The sequence below is a fragment of the Topomyia yanbarensis genome, chromosome 1 (assembly GCF_030247195.1).
Source record: "Topomyia yanbarensis strain Yona2022 chromosome 1, ASM3024719v1, whole genome shotgun sequence".
Lineage (NCBI taxonomy): Eukaryota > Metazoa > Arthropoda > Insecta > Diptera > Culicidae > Topomyia > Topomyia yanbarensis.
The window spans coordinates 39,946,706-39,968,826 of record NC_080670.1 but is presented as its reverse complement, the minus strand read 5'-3'; the positions used below and the strand labels follow the sequence as shown (position 1 = coordinate 39,968,826).

Genomic DNA, 22,121 nt, shown 5'->3' with positions numbered 1-22,121 from the left:
TAACATTCATTTCACATTATTGTCTCCTTAACTACTTAACAAAATAAAACCCAATGGCTGGATCTTTTGGCTGCTCTAAAAATGCCAAACGCATATTTGCAACATCCTCAGTAGTTTAAACATGCAGGCCGGTAATTTGCAGCTTCCGCTACGAACCTTAGTTTGCAGGTTAACTCGCTTAAAATAATTCTTAATGACTTTTAACTCATTATTAAGATCAGTATATCCATTGACATTATCTCATCGAGTAGTTGTGAAATGAATAAAAAGCACCAATGGTTATAAGCAATAAAATACCCATTTTTTGACAGCTCATAAAATGTGTAAAGTTTTTTTACCGTGTTTATCTACCCGCATTTTTTTTATTTCCTCGTTCTTTCCTTCTCTCTACACGCTTGATTCCAATTGCACATCAAAGGGTTACAGTAGAGCACGTTAAGATAAATTGAGATCTATTCAATCAATTCAGATTAAAGTTGTTTTTGTGAATTAGAAACAGAACTACAATAAGAATTGTTTTGATTATTTTCTTTTTGCTTATCTAGCGGGAATAAGCGGAACCATTTAATTCGTTAATATAAATCGATAACATATTTTCACGAATGATTGCCCATATATCTATTGTATCACACATCAAAGAAAGTAAATAACGAAAGAAAATTATTGTTTTTAGGGGATAGATCCAAACAAATGACAATTGGATATAGATCGTAAAATGCAATATTTTATGAATTTACTTACACTGGTCGTTGGCAAATTGAATCAGAATGTTAACAGCTTAGAAATTAGCTCCACAAATACCCTAAGCTAAGAGTAAATAATAGATTTTAAATATGTGCAATGTTCCAATAAGAATAAAATCACATAAAACTTCTGAATACAAAATGTTTTGAAATTTACTGTGAACACAACGGTGATCAATATATTTATTTCGATTTTTGGCATAAATCGTTCCAATTTGCATTGATGCATTATAGAAATATATCTATATTCTGTCTGCCACAGTGCAAAAAAAAACGCTCAAGAATATAAATGATCATTCTGTCAAAGTTTAATTTTCTGTTTGATCTTTGTTTTCTTTTTATTTAAACCTCGCTGAAAAACGTATAATTTTAATTCGCAGACCTTCATTGATAATTGATCTTTATTCCAAACTTGTGAAAATTCACTTGAAACGAAAATAAATGTTCTCCCCCACGTCGATAGGTATCATGTTCAATTAGAATGACACTCACAGTTCATTTTAAATTCAAATTGAAATATATTAACCAATTATTTAATCAAAGTATGAAATCCCGACAAACATATAATTCCAGCTTAAAAGCCAACTGTCAAAATTCTCTTTGAAAGGGAATTCCGGACAAACCGTTACTCACCAATCACAGATGTTGGCAGTAAACAAAAGAGAAAAAAATTTCTCTTCCATTAACTGCTATGAACTGTGTTTAACCAGCGACGGTTTGTCCGGAATTTCCCTTCAAAGAGAATTTTGACAGTTGGGTTTTAACCAGTAATCATATTTTTGTCGAGAAATAACTATCATGGCACCAATTACAACCGATGGTTTAACCTACAGACACTTTATATAACAGACTAGCGGAGAGAAAAACAGTAAAACTAGCAACCAAAACCCTCATGCTCCTTTGGTTGCACTTTTTGACAGTCCGTTTGGCTGCAATTTTTGACACTTCGCTAGTCTGTGTATAAAGTGTCTGTAGTTTAGCCACCTCTAACTCGACGAGCGGCTATTCAAACTGAATAAAAACATCCATATGTATATCAATTTATTTTCTTTTGTGCATATTATGTCACTACAAAGTACTGCACATCATCGGCCAACTTTCAACTATCCAACACGTTAAAGTTCTATGTTCAGAAACATATCGGCAACAAGTTGACAAAATTGTTCTCAAACCCTATGGAACGAGATATTTGACGAAGAAAAGCTATTTTACTGCAAGAAAATATCGGAATGAATTTACTTATTTTCTTTAACTTGAATTTGTTGTTTTTTTAACATTGACGTGTAACGCAGATCAGAACGCAGCCATATATGATTAAAGCTTACCAAATATTTTAGGCCGGTTTAAAAGTTAGTCCGGTTTAAAAACAGTTAGTACGGCTTTGTGCTTACGGCTATAAGTGTCGAAGACCTAACTTAAATTTAGTTTGATTTTTGTGTTTCAAATTCATTGGTCCCCAAACCAGAAACAAGAGTTCATTTTAGCTTTCTTCTCAACAAATCAGAGCTTCTGTTTTCGCTTCCCGGGACTTCGAGACAAGCCAGTTTCTTCAGGCGTCCAAATGCGTCGTGTGACTGTTTAGATTATTGTGTCTAACTTGTGTTAATTTGGGTACAAATTTAGAAAAATCGTCCAGCTTGGCCCCAAGCTGGTGCTAGTTACTGAAGAGATAAATTCGAAACACACAAATCAAACTTAATTTAAGTTAGGTCTTGTACCCTAAATGCATAAATTGGTTTAATCCAATTTTCCCCTTTTGGGAATTCATGTTGTATACTACACATACTCGATGAACTAATCAAAAAAACTTAATTTTTTGAACCACTGTAACACACTTTAAGATCTTCCAAACTACCTAACCACTAACTACAAAACACTTATGATGTTCTATAATTTATGACAACTTTGAAGAATATAGCGATGGATGCAAATTATTATTATTTGGCACTATTAATACTACTTAAAACTTCTAATAAATCAAGATTTATCTATCTTGAAAGTGATCTAATTTTGGTTTATTTCTTTGTCTTTGTCTTTGATATGATAACCACAATAATAACTGTAATTTTATAATAAAAAAACCGTTCACTATCCTGGATTACTCAATTACATATAGATTAGTGTCATTCAAATATTTTATTCAGTTTACTGTGTACTGGATCATCGGTAATCTCATAGAAAAAATGTCAAGCAAATCTGACGGTACTTCTGTTGAGAACCAATTAAACATAACGAAAATTCCTAACCAAGAATACTCATATCAGACGGTTTATGCCACAGTGATCCGTGTTCAAGTTCCTGCAATCAAACGCGTTAAAGTCACGACGCGACGAATCCAGAATAGCAAATAATTAATCAGCACCTACAGCGAGAGCATCGGTTATCGCTGGCAATGGTGTATGTTCGCAAGTTGGTCAGTTGACACAAGCTGTAGTAAAACTTTCGATACGTGCAAAACAAAGACATCAATGCCAGTATAGACTTGATTGTAGCACACGGATGTTCGCGACCTTTATTTGCATTAAGATAGTGATAGTGATAGAGTGCTGCCGAAGTAAGACTTATATCAATCGACATGTTAACGAGTTTCCCAGGTAGTAAGATTGTGTAACGCTAACATACTGTTTAAACGAAAGATTAAATCCCTGCAAAGTGTAGCATCAAGAATTGGTAGAGCATGTATGATCGAATGCCGGAAGGCTACGCACCGTTCGATTTCGCAAAACTTCGTGTATTAGTTTGTGACTACCAAAGATTGCATTATCTATCTATCTATCTGTCTATCTATCTATCTATCTATCTATCTATCTATATATATAAAAGTCAAAGTTTGTATGTATATGATTTATAGACTCCCAAACGGCTAAACCGATTTCCGTTAAAAAATTATACATAGTAGGCATTCGTTATGGAGCGTGTTTGTGTGCTATTGATTGGGGATTATCTGCCCGCTAGATGGCGCTACAGAACAAATTGTGTTTTCCTACTATTACGTTGAAAGTCGCAGCAACGCGCGATGGGTTGACACTAGTTCATTATAATGTGTTCACTCTTTCTAACACTTAGCTTTGAATAAGACGTATCCACGAAAACAAACTTCTATTTTTCAACTATCATCACCAGTAAAACGCTACTTCGACGGGTTAGGTGTTGTTGAATCTTAAATAGTCTCTATTAAAAATACACTTGAAAAAATACTAATTCCATGAATAAAAGCTAAGTTTTTTATTTGATGACACTTCATCTGATTTGATCTCGACAGCGCCAATAGATATTTTATTAATTCCCTATCACCTAGTTAACCTGCTTAAATTCAAAAGCTTTCTCACAAATATTTATGAAGTAGGTTTCAAGTATATAAACTAATTTAAGAAAAAACTGGAAGCAATCTATTTCCAATTCTATCATATAAAAAACTGCTTTTCGATTATATAGCACTGTTATGAGCTACATAATAAATTAAGGGCTCTTCCTCTTGGCATTAATCAATTACACTTATGAACTTTTTGAAAAATATGCATGGATACTCAGACTGGATAAACTGGGGAAAAGTAATTTTGATTCCAGTAACGCTTAAAATTATGTACTTCTACGAAGTTTTCATTTTTTTTAGGAAATATCAATCCTTCCTGAAATTATAGTTGAAATAATATAAAAATAATAAGTTCGTAATGTAAATCCTAAATTATAAATTGTTCAAATAATCGTGTTAATGTTACCTTATATTCGAACTACGGACAATCGAGTCATTTTCTACAGGTAATCGAGTCATTTTCTACGGATAATCGAGTCTTCAGATAATCGGAATGTATACACGACTATCTTCGTTTTACCGTCTTTTGAATAGAAGCCGTGTTGCATGTTGTTCTTCGCTTTCTGTCGCCGTCAATCTTCTAAAAGTAACCAGTACAACATTGCGCGAATGGTGAACATGTAACTGGGTCATTTCCGTAAGCTTAAGCTCCGTTTTCAACTCTATCTACAGTTCCTAGAGTCGCACGCTGTGGATATTATCCCGTACTAAGGGCCCTTTACTATTCTCTGAGTCATCCTTCTCAGTAGAGGAGAAACTACACTATAATTTTCTGAATGATCACATGCCTTACCGTGGGTACCGTCGTCATATTGCGGGTCGACGTAGAATCGTAAACCCTATGGTTTGGTTTGACGATATTGTATGAAAACTGGAGCCACATGCTAATTCACGTGGACCGTGGTATGCAATTTACGTCATAATCCTCACGGGATGCCATGATGCCGAAATGCGAATCACGTGTGAGCTTGAGCGATGACGCAAGATGATGACAAGATCTACGTCAATACATTCAATTTTGATTATCTTCATTTCCTTGTCGTCATTTTTTGTATGCAGGGTAAGGAGCATATTTTTGCCCTATTTTGGGAGAGTGCCGAAATATTTCACGAATTACGCGGCCAACAAGCGATGATACAAATTGGCATCAGCATCTTTGCTTCACTCCTTAGAACCAATATAGTCTCTAAAATGACCTGAGAATGGTGAAATATTTCTGTTTGAGCGTAGCGAGAACTTGAATCGAATGGCCCAGTTAATCCAACTGCCATTTGAGCTAGTGCGTCAAACGAGAATGGCAGATGTCGAGAATGACTTCAAATGGGTAGGGTGATAATAGAAACAATGCAAAAATAGGTTCATTGCCCTATAAGCGCAAGTGAAAACTAACTCATTTTTCAGTATTTCTCGCTATCGATCTTCCCTACTGTTTTGATTAATTTGGTTATCAAATCATATAAAAAGTGATCCCCTGAATGAAAGGTTTGTTGATGGTACATTAAAAAATCACGGTAGGCGTTAGCCCATAGTAAGGGTATTTCTCTATTCTTTGGCTCATTCACTTTAACTTCACAGTAGAGGAGTAAAATTTAATGGTTTTGCATGATCATTTTTGGAACTTTTAATGACGCGTACTTTTGCTAAAATAACTAAGTTGCCATCTTTTGTAATTAGAAAGTTGATCGTGTTTTCTCCTTTCTCAGAAATATTTTATATTGGACAAGTTTAGAACGAAAAATGGCGCATATTTTTGTTGAAGTAACCTTTGAATTGCGGTTTTCATAAAAACTATTGCTCTTTTAAACGGTTAATCACCAAAACAAGCAAATAGATTTTGAGGCTATCGGCACAGACTAACAGACATAACAATATGAGGGAATTCCCTAAAAAAAAATTGGTCCGGCAATTTTCCCGGAACATTAGCTCCATCTTTTATTCACGGTCCCAAACACTCATTTTCTAGTGGGCTACCTCTCAGGCTTGGGAACAATTTTTCACTAGTGGTCTATCCCCCATATGCTTATTCATATGTCAGTGGCGCCATAATTTCAAATGCGGCCACAGTCCCAATTACAAATATGTTTAAAATGACCGTTAAAGCGGGCGAAGCATTGTTTTCGAGTGTTATGTCTGTTAGTCTGTGGTATTAGTTTTATTGTTTCTCTTGGAGATTACCCTTTGAAGAGAGAAATAGTTTTTATGAAAACAAAAATTAACTAAAAAAGATAATTATAATAATTTAGCAAAAATATGAGCCAAAAAAGTTCTAAAAATGCTCAATACAAAATATTTCTGTGAAACTGAGAAATAAAACCATTTTAGGCACCACTTTACTTTATTTGGTGCAGCATTGAAAATCGCTATGTAACTTGAATACTTTTATTACGAACTCGATTCGTTAGGATCAACAAAACAGTGTTAAGTAAAACTAGGTTTCGGCCCTCTCGTATGGAAAATATGATTTCGCCAATTTTTTGTTACCAGGCAATGCTTTTTAATGAAATGACTGTTTCGACGAGCTCGTAAAATGATGCCTTGTTGAGATGTATCTAAACAAGCATTCGACACGGAACATTTAATTTTAGCGGCAGCCTTGTACAATTTTTTATGCTTCCGGTATTGGGTTTACCTTCAGTTCCCCTATCAATTAGAATTAAATCGGTTTCGTTTTCGTCAGAGCCCCAATCTGCAAATTTAAAAAAAAAAGATCCTGGTACCGTACGACTGTGACTTGCTCTTGTTTTTTTGTGACCACAACCGGTAACGATCGCGTCGATCAACATCAACGAAGCGTTTGAGGAAGCTCTGCAGAACCAAGGCCACACAGAATTACCGTTCTGTTTTGTTAGTAAATTACCAAGCACTCTTCTCCTTCCCACACACACACAGCGCGGCTGTATTCCCAAACAACTCATTAGTAACCACCAACATCAATTAAACATAAGTAAAATCATTTTAAATATGTCTCCCCGGTTGAGTAAAGTGGATGCTAATAAAGGATTTGAACAATCGTGTAGTGGTACGAAGTACCGAAAATACTCAAGCACTTGAGTTTGACGGTTTTGACCGAAAAGAATACATAATCTGCGATCAAATATTTAGGCCCTGGTATTGAGCATGGATACCATTAAACTCCCATGCGATAACAGTTGGATCCAGTTTAAATTGACGGTAACGCAGTACGATTGCCCTTACTTTGTCAAGTATGTTGGAAAGTGGGTCAATGATCTACGTGCAAATGTAGATGGAAAACAAAACAACACTAACACATTAAAACGTTACTTCATTGCATAAGAGATCAACTGTCGCAGTGAAACAAATATCACATGTGCCGGTAGCACACTGCGTCCGTACATATATAGGTGCGATTTTAATTATGCCACTAACTACCAACCGTGCCTGGGTGATTAATGATCCAGACGGCGAATTGTGTTTACTGTTGAATGAATTTTTTTTTTTAATATTCTGCAGTGCAGTGTGCCGCAAAATTTCTATTTTTTCTACCTAATTTTATTTCAACCTGTATTAAGGTAACAGTATTTAATATATTTCTCAAGATACAATAATAAATTAATTGTTTTTATTGGTTGATCTTCAATAAAGAAAAAAATAAAAGATGTCTAAGCTGTGAACTTCACACATCCAAAACTTTACATATTACCCCAAACCTTCAAACCGCTTGGTCAGTCAAGCTCACACGAACACTATGTACTACGGTATCTACCACAACTAAATATCGTACACGCCGGCGAGCGATTCATTGACGGCGATTCAAGATCAGTTTTATTGACATTGACTCAGCTGCGGCGGGGATACAGCGATATAGAGCACCTGCAACTTTCACGCCTCCGTTCGCAAAGGGCAGTTGACTTCTGATGAAAAGTTTCAATCGACACTTCTCACTGTCCTAACTGCCAGACGATTTGGAATCGAAAGCTGTTGCGAGATTTTATCTTTCCTGTTTCGGACAGCGCACGTTATTTAGTTTGCGAACAATCGCTCAAGGACCGCCTGCCCTGCGTACCGTCGTCATATTGCGGGTTGACGTAGAACCGTAAACCCAATTGTCTGGTTCGACGATATTGTATCCGAACTGGAGCCCCATGCTGTTTCACGTGGACCGTGGTATGCAATCTACGTCATAACTCTCACGGGATGCCATGATGCCAGAATGCGAAACACGTGAGAGTTTGAGCGATGATAGATGAATATACGCGGTAGGACACAAGATCTACGTCAATACATTTAATGTTGATTATTTTCATTTCTTTGGCGTCAATATTTTTAAGTAGGGTAAAGAGCCTATTTTAGCCCTATTAAGGAGAGTGCAGTACTATTTCATTGATTGCGTGGCCTACAATAGATGAAATGTGTATAAATTGATATCAGTATCTTTGCTTCACTCCTAAGAACCAATATGGCCTGGGAATGGTAAAATATTTCTGTTTGATCGTAATGAAAACTCGAATAGAATTCCCCAGCTATTGTACTACCATTGGAGTCAATGTGTCAAACCAGGATGACAGACGCCGCTCTAACTAATGACTTCAAATGGGCAGGGTGATAAGAGAAAGGTTGCGAAAATAGGCGCATTCTCTACTGTCTTGATTATTTTTGCTATGAAATTGTCTGAATTAAATATTGTTGTACAGTGATCCTCCGAATTGAAGGTTTGTTGATGATATATTAAAGCAATTGTGGTATAGTTCTATGCATAGGTCTATTTCTATCATATAACTCCAGAAATTCCCCAGCAAAGTATTAGAATGCTGCTGCTACCGTGTAATTTTCGTCTTTAGCATTATTTACTGATTTAATAGTTGGTTACAATTGTTTCAAGCATGATGATTATTTTTTCCTGCAAAAATTCGATTTTAAGAGCCTTTTAATTTGTTTTTGGGCACTAACATTCGTAACCATGGTTCAAATCGGATTTCCTCTATTAAATTACTTGCTGTTATGCGTATGAATACTTCTGGAAAGATTTATATAGATTACGACAACGGCACTAGAAATATGTTGCTCAAGGTAAGGTTTTACTTAGATAACCTTAGTTAATTTAGGTAGATTACCCGTAGTTGCACTTCGTGTTTGACCGAATGGAAAGAATATGAAATAACTTTGAACGGCCTAAAATAAACAAAAAATATGCACTAGGAGCTCCACATGCGCCTTGTTTTTGTGTCCTTTCCTGTCGGCATATGACCGCAGATCCCTCCGGATCGTCACTAATGGCGATTTGATCGTTTCTCTGAGCTCAGCTACTGTCCAATGTATTATGTGTTATCAAAAACATGTTCTATGCGTTCTCAATGGAGTTTACGTCCGAAGAAACAGTAGGCCACTTCATAATAAAAAAAAATGGAGTGTACCTCTTAATATGAGACACATTGCAATCTTTCAAATTTAGATTCACCATGTTTTCCCAAAAATCAGTGCATTTGTTTTTTCAAAATTTTGTTTGAAGTTTTGACTTATGCAACTAAGATTTTTTGTTATAAAAATACCTAATACACTCAGGTTTTTTTTACGCGGGGGATACAGGCCGCGTAAATGAAAACCGCGTAAATTTCAAAATCCGCGTAAATGAAAACCGCGTAAATTTCAAAATCCACGTAAATGAAAACCTCGTAAATTTCGAAATCCGCGTAAATGAAAACCGCGTAAATTTCAAAATCCGCGTAAATGAAGACCACTTAAATTTAAGAATCCGCGTTAAAGGGAACCTCGTTGATGTATACCGCGTAAATTTCAAAATCCGCGTAAATGAAAACCGCGTAAATTTCAAAATCCGCGTAAATGAAAACCGCGTAAATTTCAAAATCCGCGTAAATTTCAAAATCCGCGTAAATTTCAAAATTCGCGTAAAAAAAACCGCGTAAAAAATACCGCGCGAAAAAAACCGCGTAAAAAAACTTGAGTGTATTTATGAACGTGTAATTTATTTGATGCGTTCATATCAAATTCGACAAACGAAAGTTATAGTTATAAGAGATGTCTCCCACTGTAGGTGAATTTAAAACGTTTTTGCTTCATCACTTGGATCGTTGATTTCAAGAATTTCTATTATTCTCCGTATACCATATCTTACATCACAGTCGAAATCATATTTTCAAGGTGCCTATGCTATACCTTGCTCTATTCGATAGGAATCTGCTAACAAGCATCCGAATTATTACCACCGCGTTGAAGGGCAACATTTGGTCAGTCTTGGTAAAAACATTGCACAGTGGTTCAGAACGTAAATTTAGCAGGATTTTTAACTTTTTGCTGAAGCTAAATATTTTAGCCTTACAACATGTTTAGGAAAGTTGTTGTACTTTGCAAGGCCCTTCTTTTCGTTTGAACAAAAGCCAGGGTAGTTCTAATTTTATCAAGATCTAAAATTGAACTTTTTAACGGTTCCAGATGGAGTTTGACTGTTTTTGATGAAGTTGCGGAACAATACATTTCAAACAAATTTGCTGAAGACATGCAAGTTCTATCTTTTACACTTTCCATTGCACGAGAAATCTAAATAATAATTTCAGGATGTTTCTTAAAAACGGTTTTATTTATATAACTTTGGTAGTTTTTAATTCTCACTAAAATAACCTTCGGACGACTTGAAGATTATTTTAGGGCGTCTAACTTGTTCTTATATACCAACTACAAAACATACTTCGTTTCAAAATGATGAGAATTGTTACATAAAAAATATAACTTTTTCCAATATCAATATAAATTAGGGCACGATATTTTTTATATCTTGTAATATTTACTCAAAAAATAGCTAATTTTTAGTAAAAAGTATATATAATAGAAAGAAAAGTAGAAGACATAGAACTTCAGTGTCTCCGACGAAGTTTTTTTTTCAAATTTGATTTTCTTCAATTTTCTGAAAGAAAATCCGAATCTCTTTCTCGAATCATTAAAAAGTAAATTTACTAATTTAATAAGTTTAGAACCATCCTACCAACTATTTTAAATAATAGAAAAATGTATAAAATTTTATCGTGGGACCGAAGCTACATCCTTTATATTGTCCATCGTGAAAAATTAATTTAAAAATACTTTCATGGGTTAATTTTTAATATAACTTTTTCAGTTTTCATCTTTTGCTATAATATCCATTAAATGACTTCCAGCGTTTTCGAAAACGAACATTTTTTCGAGCACATCAAGACACCAACATCTATTATTTAAAAAAATATAAGCACTTATAATTTCAATCATTCCCCCGAAAATAACTTTAAAGTTATCTGATCTACTTCAGTTTTTAATCAATACCACAAAAGAACAGTTTCTCTGAGAATCACCGGAAACATGCCTTCAGCAAACTTTTTTAAAATTTGTCGTTCTACAACTTCACTGAAGGTTGTATGGCTCTATCTAGAGTGATTAAAAAGTTAATTATTAGATCTTGGTAAAGTAAGAACCACACTAACTGTTGTTTTAACAAAAAGAGGGGCTCACATGCTGCAAACTTTTTCCCCCAAAGATATGATAATGCTAAGTTGTAATAATTCCTACTAAATTTGCATTCTTGACTAGGGTTCACAATACCGACCCTTTCTAGCAAGAACCGGTTCCGTGGTACTGAAGCCCTCAGTACTAGGGTTGTGGTACCGGTAATACCGGTACCGAAAATCCCGAGAATACCGACCCATTTTTGGTACCGTAATACTGGTACTGAAGAAAAGCCAGTACCGGTATTTTCGGTGCCATACAATTTTATTTATGAAAAATATGTGGACTCTCTACCCGAGCAAACTATAAGCCCATAATACCCCCATGCTCATGGGGTTTGACATGGGTGTTTGAAATGGGTTCAACCCATGAAAACACCATCACCATGGTCCGGTGGATCCCATATAAAATACCATACGTTGGTATATTTATGGATTACTAAGACCATTTTATTTCAAAATATTGGTCTGCAAGATGACTTTTAATTATATTAATTACCTTCTATAAGTTAAACATTACTAGCTCCCGTTGTACTGAACGGTGTGTTTAAATTCCTTCTTTATTTTGTCGAAATTAAATTTTAACGATATTGTACTAAATTTCAAAATATTCACATCTAGCGTAAGAGACGTAAAAATTTGCTATGATTTTTTATTAGCGACATTCTGATTAGAGGTGTGCGCCGATGAAAAATGTCGTAATCGGCGGCGTAGGTGTGATTTGGGCCGGCGGCGGCGGCGTATCGGCGTGACGCCGTTTGCTAAAATCATCGGCGGCGGCGGCGGCGCAAAGCGGCGTGGGATATTTTTTTATATGGATGGAAAGTAGTAATTTGCTCAATCATCTTGCTATATTGACTATTGTGTCTGCGTGTGTCAAAATTAAACCAAATATTGATGACGTAGCGGTGTCATCAGCTTTAAGCATAACACTGTTTTTTAACCGGGAATTAATTTTATTTGAGAAAATGGAAAAAAATAAAAGTAAATATCCAAAATTGCGATTACTAAAGATAAATTTAAACAACCGCTCCTAATACTTGCAATGCCAACTGTTACGAATATCGATGCTAACACAGTTTCAGAAAGCATGCAAAGTTTTATGCCATTCATTTTAATAAATGTTCCTCTGAGATAAAATAACAATACCTGGTCTTCAGTCTAATTTCTACTTCTACCTGAGCCAGACCTATACAACCGAGTGAAGTGAAATAGAATTTATTAACCTGATACTTGGAGAAATTTCTTTATGCTGAGAATGCGGATCGATTATTCAACTAAAAATCACGGAACTATTAAATAAACCACGCTTTGTCCCCATAACATGCAAATTCTTACGCGCATGTATTAACATCAGACGCCACATCGTGAACAATCCTTGCGCAATACAAAGATACATATACAAACGAGAATGCATCTCAGCGAATTGCCGACTCATCGACGATATACCTATTTGAACAGTGATCTCTATACAAATACCTACAAACGGTTCCCAAATATGTAACAGTTGTTCAGGACATAATGACAACTGCTAAACAGCATCCAGCACCCCAAAATCAACTGTTAGCACTATCGGTGAGGATAAAAAGGCGACGTTGCTCACGCGCAAGTGCAAGAAGCAAGATACAACATCCGACCGTCGGCACCAATACAGCTTTAACTATGAAGACCTGGACGTCAGACATGAGAGAAGCAAATAATCCCAAAGATACAGCAGACAAGCAGTCAACTGTATCCCCACCGCTAAAGAAGGTCTCCACTCTCAATAGAAAATCACGAGCACGAGATTCTGCGGATAACCAATAATGTTTTTTGCTGAAATATTGAAATAGAAATCAACGGGACGTTTTCTGGGCCACTCTGATCGTTTGATACACCGCACTCAATATTTTGCCCACGTATATCGTTGGAAAAAATCCTTAGCATGATAAAATTACAAAATGGTGCGGCTTCCAATACAGGTTAAACATCGAATCACTTTCGAACAATAGGTCAATATGGTATGGTAGTTTCGATTGCGGCAAAGTTCTACTGTATTGATTTTGTAGACTTTTTCGGTAAATTAAAGGAAAAGAGAAACAAAGGATAAGACAATTGAAATGCGGATTTTTCTAGAGAGAACCAGTTGTAAACGTACAGAAAACCTTCCATTATGTTGACAGAAGTATGTCTAGCACTAGTTTTTCGTTCCAAGTTTCATTTCGGCAGACTTTGCAGCCAGGTTTTAGGAATGTGCAGTGCTACTGCATGGCTAGTGTTACGAGGCTACTGACTACTAAGAATCCTTCCTGGCGGGGGCTGGCTTATACGACGGGTGGCTTATACGACACCAACGCCTTACCCTCTGAACTACCAGACCAAGGTTAATAGTTAAAAGTCGTACGGCTTGAATTACTATATCGAAGGCATGACGCTATACGAGCTTTGCTTGCGTGCAAATTTGAGTAGAATGGTGATTCACGCGTGCGATGGTAATTTACAACGTATTTTTATTTAAATATTTACACAGATTTTGTAGAAACAATTGTACTGGCTTATATATCGGTTCATTAAGTTTTAACTGTTTCTAACCATGAAAAAGTGACAATTCCGCATGAGCCGAATATTTTCTTGCACTGAGTAACTTGTGTCTTTAACTACTGAGAACTCGACAGTAGGGAGTATTATGGTTTCCACAGACTGACGGTTGATTGCTGCGATCCGGATGACTATGCGGGTAGGAAGTCAGCAAAAGTTTTGTCCAGGCTATTTTATTATCATATCGATTGATTGATTAGTAAAACAAGAAAAGCTTAGAACAAGTATATTGCTTAACTTCTGAATATCTTAATACCTTTTACCGACCTATTCGGCTGATATTCGCTTGTCCAGTCTTTAAACAGCGGAACACTATATAAATTCACAGTTCATAAGCAAACCGCTCGCAGACACGGTGACAGTTTAATTTCTTGCTGAATTGCCGTGCGGTTCGAAAGCAGCTTTGTTTCCATATGGACTACAATATCCTGCCTCAAGATTGGTAATGGTAAAAATCACACAAAACTATTACAACCAAAAAGATTATCGCAAAATAAACCAAAATTCTTTCACTCAATACACATTCAAGTCAAATACGGACTCGGCGCGAGTTTAAATATGATCGGCGGCGCAGCACAAAAAAGGCAATCGGCGCGCTGACCATTTTTTCCTGAAATCGGCGGCGTGTCAAAATCATCGGCGGCGGCGGCGTGGCGTGGCGGCGCACACCTGATTGGTTTCCATTTTTCACTGGGTGGCACGTAATAAAACTATGGTCTAAGTCATGTGTTTGGTTTGCTCTTAAACCTTTATTTATAAAAGAACGAACAGCGATTTAGCAGCTAACAATTTTAGACTTGGTGAGCTACTCCAAATGGGCGATTTGTAATTATTGGTGATAGGAAAATTCAGCAAAACTCCATAGTTTACAGGAAAGCAAAGAGCCTTGGTATGCAGGTCGAAATCAATTTACCGAAAATCATGAAAGGAAAAGCGAGCAACCTGCTCGGATTTACTGCCATTCTAGCTTTGATTTACTGTTATTAATAGTGTTTCTTACATCTATCATCTGTTGAAGTCGACAATAGTCGCACCGCTTAGCAGTTATTGATTTCATAGTGGTCTAGATTTCGAAATAAAAGAAGGTTCCGCATACGAAAAATATTTTTTACTGAAATGAGTCATGCCATTCCGAATCAAATAAAAACAATAAACATGTTTTTTTGAAGGTCATCAGTTTGAGCATTCAATTTCATTTTGAAGCTTTTTTCGAATTTAAAAAAAAATATTCGAGTACCGGTACTGAGGGCTTCAGTACCGTAGTACCGGTTCTCGCCAAAAAGGGTCGGCACTGCGAACCCTACTCAGTACCGGTAAAATACCAAATAAGCAAAAACTACCAAATTTTCCAAATAAGCGAAAAACACTCCAGAGTGTATTTTCGCAACAATATTTCACATTTTAGCAATATAGCGCCTTTGATCTCGAGATTTCCTTTGAAATCAATTGCTTTTCAGCAGCGCAGTTTATTCAGATTCGATAGCTGCTAGATGCTCCAAAAAAGGATTCTTTCTTCTACCACCTCTCGAACACAAATCAGTGAAAGGCCTAATGCAATAGTACGGTATACTTGCTCCTCTACTTTGAACACCATGGCTCCTTCCTATTAAGTACACCTACTCTTTTCACGCCATTCGAAACGATTCATGTAGATTTAAAATCCAAATGGTACTAAAACGGTGCTCGTTCTTTTATAGATAAAAATTAAACGGCATTACAGACGTGACGAAGGGGAACTAATCTGAACATTGTTTAATTTGATGATAGAAAAAGGCCAAAACTTTCATGTTATCCGTTATTTTCTGCTCGTTGTAAATGCTTTGAAATTTTAGAGTGAAACTGTGCAATAATGAGAGTTTCCAGTTCGAAAGTTGCTAGCTTACATCTATACGCTATGTAGGAATGTACTGCACGCATAACTGAAGTAACAGTTCTCTTACCGTTCAAATTCTGTAAGACATAATTACATTTGCCATATGTGAGTTTTGTATCGTTTCAAATTGATGCTTCTGTCACAATATGTCCCATTCCAACTACATGTCGCTCCTGAGTTCTCTGTCTACATACAATTTTGAGTGTGCAGTGTGGATTGGAGAACTGGATACAAATTACAACAACGTTATTGTCGTGATTTGTATTTATTTATATTGCGTCATTTTACTGATTAGTCTGTCGTTTGACTCCCGTGATTACCGGATAGATTTCTAGAGATCATGGCAATTGATGGCGTGGCGTTTCAGCTCTAGGTGAGCTATATTTTTTTATAAAAGTTTTCCATGGTACCGAAAATACCGGTACTTATTCATATTCAGTATCGGTATTTTGGTATCAAAAATGGGTCGGTATTCCCTGTGCATTGATTGTTATCACATACTTAGACGCAGAAACAATTTTAATTTCAATTTATGCTAGTACCTTCTTATATTTAGAAACTTTGCGACTAGATAACTTAACACAGTCATGATCCGATTATGCCACCTCTACCCCCTATTCAATAGTCTCGAAACATTCAAATTGATACGATCATCGGCTTATGCTTAGATTTCGAAGGTTTATTTAGGGTTTTAAAAAATTCATCCATAAATATCGACAGGTTTTACCGGAAGAGAATTAAGCAGTTTTTATAAAATACGTGGTTAAATCAAAGAAAATCGGTATGTCACGTGACATAATAGAAGGATGTTTAGTCAACTCACATGACAATATGTCTTGCCATTTACATTTACATTTTGTACAACTGATACAACTTACAACAAAATAAATTACAGCGATGTTCTGTAGCTTATGAACTAAATTTGTATAAATCAGATTTTAATCACATTAATAAAAAATAAAATCTATGTCATTTTCAATTTTTTATACAAAAATTGAAAAATGATATTAGCGTTGAAAGGAAGAAACAAGGTAGTTTTGTCAGTCTAAAATAGTGCTGACAAAATCGGTTCATCAGCGCAATGCATGTTGTATTTTAGCGTCACACAACCATATGCACCTTCTATTTACGCTGACTCTAAATCCTGAAAATGGCAGCAAACATCGAGCAAGTGGAAGCGGCAGAAATGAAAAATGAATGCGCCAGTTGCATTATCTGTTTAGTAATAGATTACGTAAGATGTAATAGCGCACGTGATTGTGTTTCTTTTTTAGCTCTACCGCGCGCGAGCTATGTCTGTTGCATCTTCACCATCGGGTTCGGTACAGCCATAAGGTGCACAATGTTTACAAACAACCAATGAGTTAGTTCGTTCGTGAAATCTGCTCACACATTCAGACGGCAGGGCGGATTTGTATCAAGATTCCTCAAGAATTTGGAGTGCCTAAATAGCATAACAAAGGTTGCAAATTGCATGGTAAATGCTACATTTTGTGAAATGTGCTGTAATGTACACTTTTGCGGAATATTTGGGGTGGCCATATTGAATTACTTGATTGTACGTACCTGATTGTAATAATCAAATGATCCAAGTAACAGATGTAATGTCTTTTAGAAGTTGGTTCATTTTGTATCCTCTGATCTTTGAATTATTATTAATTGATTAGGGTGGTTCTTGTTGTTTTAAGCCGTGTATCTGAAAATAGAAACAATGAACTACCACATTGTAAGACATGTGATAGAAGTAACTTTTATGAAGACACAAAACACCTGGTTTTATTTGTTCATGTGCTTTCATCCTCTGTTATTAAATAAGATAAAATGATGCCTAAAAGTGAATTTCGTTAACTATTTTTTTGTGAATTCGGTTTCCACGAATCCTTTTTATTGGACTATTCTAGCACCTTTGATGGCGCACATATTTGCTAAAGCGACTCTTTAGGTTGGAAAGTTTTTTTTCTCCAAAACATACTTCATGCAGATGAAATATATTTTAAGGTTGTCAGTTCAATTGAAAATACCGTATCTACCACTACAAAACTGCGTCGCCTTTGATGCTTCCTCAGTAAGGTTATTCCAAATTAAAAATTCATAATATTATAGAACTAAAACGTCAAAATACTAATTTGTGGGGACTACCCAATCGTTAAGAAAATCGAAAGATCGATTGAAAAATGCTAATCTTAAACATATATTTTAATACGTCTGCAAGAATATTCAGAGTTTTTGCTCTATTTACTTACAATTAAAAGTAAGCTCAATATGGTAACGAACCATCCGAAGATTCGTTCCGAATAGTGCTGAACATTGAAAACGCTTCGTTTGTATCTCAAACCGCCTACCGCGAGAACATTCCATGACGTTGTTAACGGAAACAACCCAGTAAACGTATCACACGCTCAAATTAAATTACAGAAATGTTTTTCGTTTGTTGGCAGTAAACGTAACAATAGTCGAAGTAAATTAATCGATTACTTGGTTTATCTAACAATTGCTAATCGATTGAAAATTAATCGAATGCCATAGCTGCTAATCGATTCATCGAACGATAATCGGACATCCCTAGATCGAACTAATCCGAAGGTATATCTTCGTCCACCTAGATCATCTCGATCACGCAGTGGATTGCTTCGTACAGCAGGTCACTCCCGGTTTTTAGAAGTTCGGCCGAGATTCCATCCTTCCCTACGGCCTTACCGTTTGCAGCCGTCGAATTACCTTTCGCACTTCGGCTAGCGTGGGTATATCCACAGAACGTCCATCGAAAACACACAAGATGGGTCTAAACGGCTCCGGTTTCGACAATCCCTAGTCCTCATTCTGTTAGTGTTTAATCTACTTGTTTGTTCGCTCAATGGCAAAAATGTGTTATTGGGAACGAAGCAATGCAACCGTTGATCCCGGTTCATGTGTAGAAGAATCTAGGCCAACAGAAAATAAACATGAATGAATACATAAAAAATTCTAAAATTAATGCAAAATGTTGGAAATGGCAACATATTGTTGTACGATGCGAATATCGTACCATAGTCAAAATTTAGAGAAATAATATTTGTGTTCTGGGATTTTGATGGTCACATAATGGTTGAGAACTTTTTGCCTAATAAACCAAATAACCGAAACTCTTACTCTCACTGTGTGTATGGGTTAACTTATTCATTTAACTATCTACAGACATTTGTCCACTGTACAGGATGCCTTGGCTGGTTTCTTTCTTTCCAGGCTGTGGAGACTTGGTAATTAGTATCACTAAAACGATTTGATACGTTTCCTTTTCTAATATGTCCACGACAACCACTTGACTTACGTATTTATCGAACCGGTAATTCATTGCAGTTACCAACGAGCGAGCCCGTGCAGAATGTCAATGTCGCTTTGGTCAGTAGTTATACGCAATTCTGCAGTTGCCTGTGCATTGCTTTTCGCTCATGTTCGTATTTGGTGGGTATTTTCATCATCGGTTTCGCTGGGCCGTGCCGGCGGAAACCAATGGTTCGGGAGAGAAATTCAGCAGCACCAATAGCGCAATAGAAAGGGTAATGGATATATTATGACTACATGAGTGTTTCCCAATCGAAACCCAATCATTAGGTTCATTTCTTTTCGACTGGGAACAATTCATTCAACTTAAATTTAAACTGTAACCGGCTCAGTACTAATAAGTTGACCTACAAAGTATCGTATTAAACTAGTATATGGTATATTCAGTGAAAGTTGGATACCATTATCTTTGTACATAGCTGGAAAAGTCTACGGCATACGGACGATGGTTGACTAAACGAACATTCCGGAAGAAGGAAATGAATTTACTACGAGCGTGTCGCACCAGTGCCAGTTCTGATCAAGTGTGCTTTGTTTGGATAGCAAAACAGTCAACGCGTGCTTTTTTAAAACTTGCAACTGAAGCAGATTCAAAAATGAGCTGGCAACATGTTTACATTGTGGTACAAATTTTATTTGTCATTCACTATTATTTAGTGGTTCTCAATCGTCTATCATTGGATCTACCTTCAAATGAATGAGAGAGAAAATATATATAAAATATAAGCGTAAATGGGAATCAACCCGATTACTTAACATTCCTAACTCCAAACCTCAATATTAGTAGTAACGCTGTTTCGAGTTGCTATACCTCCACTCTCCTCCGACAGATCCAAAACTCACATATCGATAGCCCCAAGTTTATGGATGTGTTTAGATGCCACAAAATCGAAAATCGGGTAACATTACGACATGATAAATCAATTTTCCTGTGACAAGTTTTTTTTAACACAATGTATGTATGCAATGCTCGTGTTTCGCTAGGGCTTTAGCAATTCTGGAAAAATGCGTTGTGCATTACATAAATGCAGTACAATTAGAACGCAAAAGAACTTGTCACGGGAAAATAGAATTTCCATCGCATCATTGGTATCTAAACACATCTACAAATTTGAGGCTTGGTACTCCGCGTAACTTTTTTAGGCATGGGGTTAGCAGTGTAACACATGAAATCAATGAAAAATACCAACATATATTAAACATTATAAAACAACGACACAATGGAGTATCTTTAAAAAATGTTTTCTGGCTTTGATATGCTGGCCAAATTTACAATCCTCGGTGCCGTTTCCAGAACAAAAATTCCCGCACAAGTAAAATAGCAACGTCATGCCGCATAGATATGTCTGTGCGGCTTCAAATGGAGATAGGTGTCCCAAACGATAAGATATGCATTTACATAACAACAAACGCAGTGACATTTCTTTCCCCACATGTGCCGTTTTGGGATAACCTTCCGTGGCTGTTGGAGGACAGTACGAAGACTTCATTCATTTCTTCATTTCATTCGCCGGGTTTTGGTGTGTTTGAATGCTATCGCTTCAACTTCAACTGGATGAGAATGCATAAAGGGCGTTTGTATCCTGATACGTGCAGTAAACATTAATGCGTGAATGCAAAACCATATTTATCACAGTCTCCAATCAGAGCACTTGGTAGTACTTGCGTGCGGGTGATACACACGTACAAGATATATTTTCGCTGACTAATTGACGTTGTTCCAAAATGCTGAACAAACGATGCTGTTTCAAACTCGGTAACTCCGCTATATGTATGGTTTAAAAAAATGCCAATGCAGATTACCGAAAAATTCCATACAAACCACAAAGATGTTGTACCTGAAATTAGAGTTGATCGATTTGAACCAAACACTTCTGGCGGGTCCAAAAATCTACGTAGCGGTGGTTGGATTTAGTTCTTCAAAATCCACGTTGTTATGTGCAATCGAGAAAGAAACGCATGCGGTAGCCATATAAGGAGGTTGGTTATAGCAGCGAGTCAAGATGAAGCAACCTGGAAGTTCTGGAGCCTGATTCGGAACAGTCGAATTGTTCTGTCACTATAGTGATGATGTAGAGGGAGGCCGGATGAATCTCAATTTTATTTTAGAAGATAGATGTTTATGGAAACGGGAGACCTTTACGTCCCAGGTTATTCGGTGGTTTGGAATAGAAAATAACACACTACAGGCTACTTCATCCTACCCATTTAGGATAGAATAGAAAATGGAATTAATATCAAACGGCAAGAAATGAAAATAAACTATTTAAAAACGAGGTAAAATGTACTTCAAATCGACTCACATATCCATCCCGTCGAAAAATCAATATATTTTTGACAACTGTTCAAAGGTACGTCTTTATTTGCTTCATTTGTTTATGCTCTAATTCATCAAATTCATTACAGACATACTTGAATTTTTCTTTATGTGAGATTCAATGCTATTGGAAATCGTAGTAGCTGATGAAACGGCGAGAAAAAGTATATCCACCCTAACGTGTCTAGTCTAGTCACGTTTTAGCGTACAATTTGCTGTCAGTGTATAACTACAGAAATTTACAGAACTCCAAATAATGCTCAACATTTAACTCGAAAACTATCAGTGATAGATTTATTTATCACGCACATCAACAGGCCGTACTCGGCCCCAATGATGGAAACTTAAACTAATTACATCTAAAAAACTGCAGGAATCGATTTCTCAATGATATTCGAGACAAATGAAAGTCGAACAAGTGCGACACACGATTGAAGAGGCGTTGTAGTCCCGTGATAGCGGCATTAGCTGTTTGAATAGTTCGTCGAAACGGCACTCTCAGAAGAACGTTTCCGCGTAACGTTCTGGA

General features: G+C 36.4%; 1 protein-coding gene across 2 annotated transcripts in view; it reads left to right on the top strand.

Moving 5' to 3' along the window:
* Window positions 1-22,121, top strand: part of LOC131677419 (3-hydroxy-3-methylglutaryl-coenzyme A reductase) — a 98,064-nt gene that overhangs the window by 61,083 nt on the left and 14,860 nt on the right. The window lies entirely within an intron of this gene.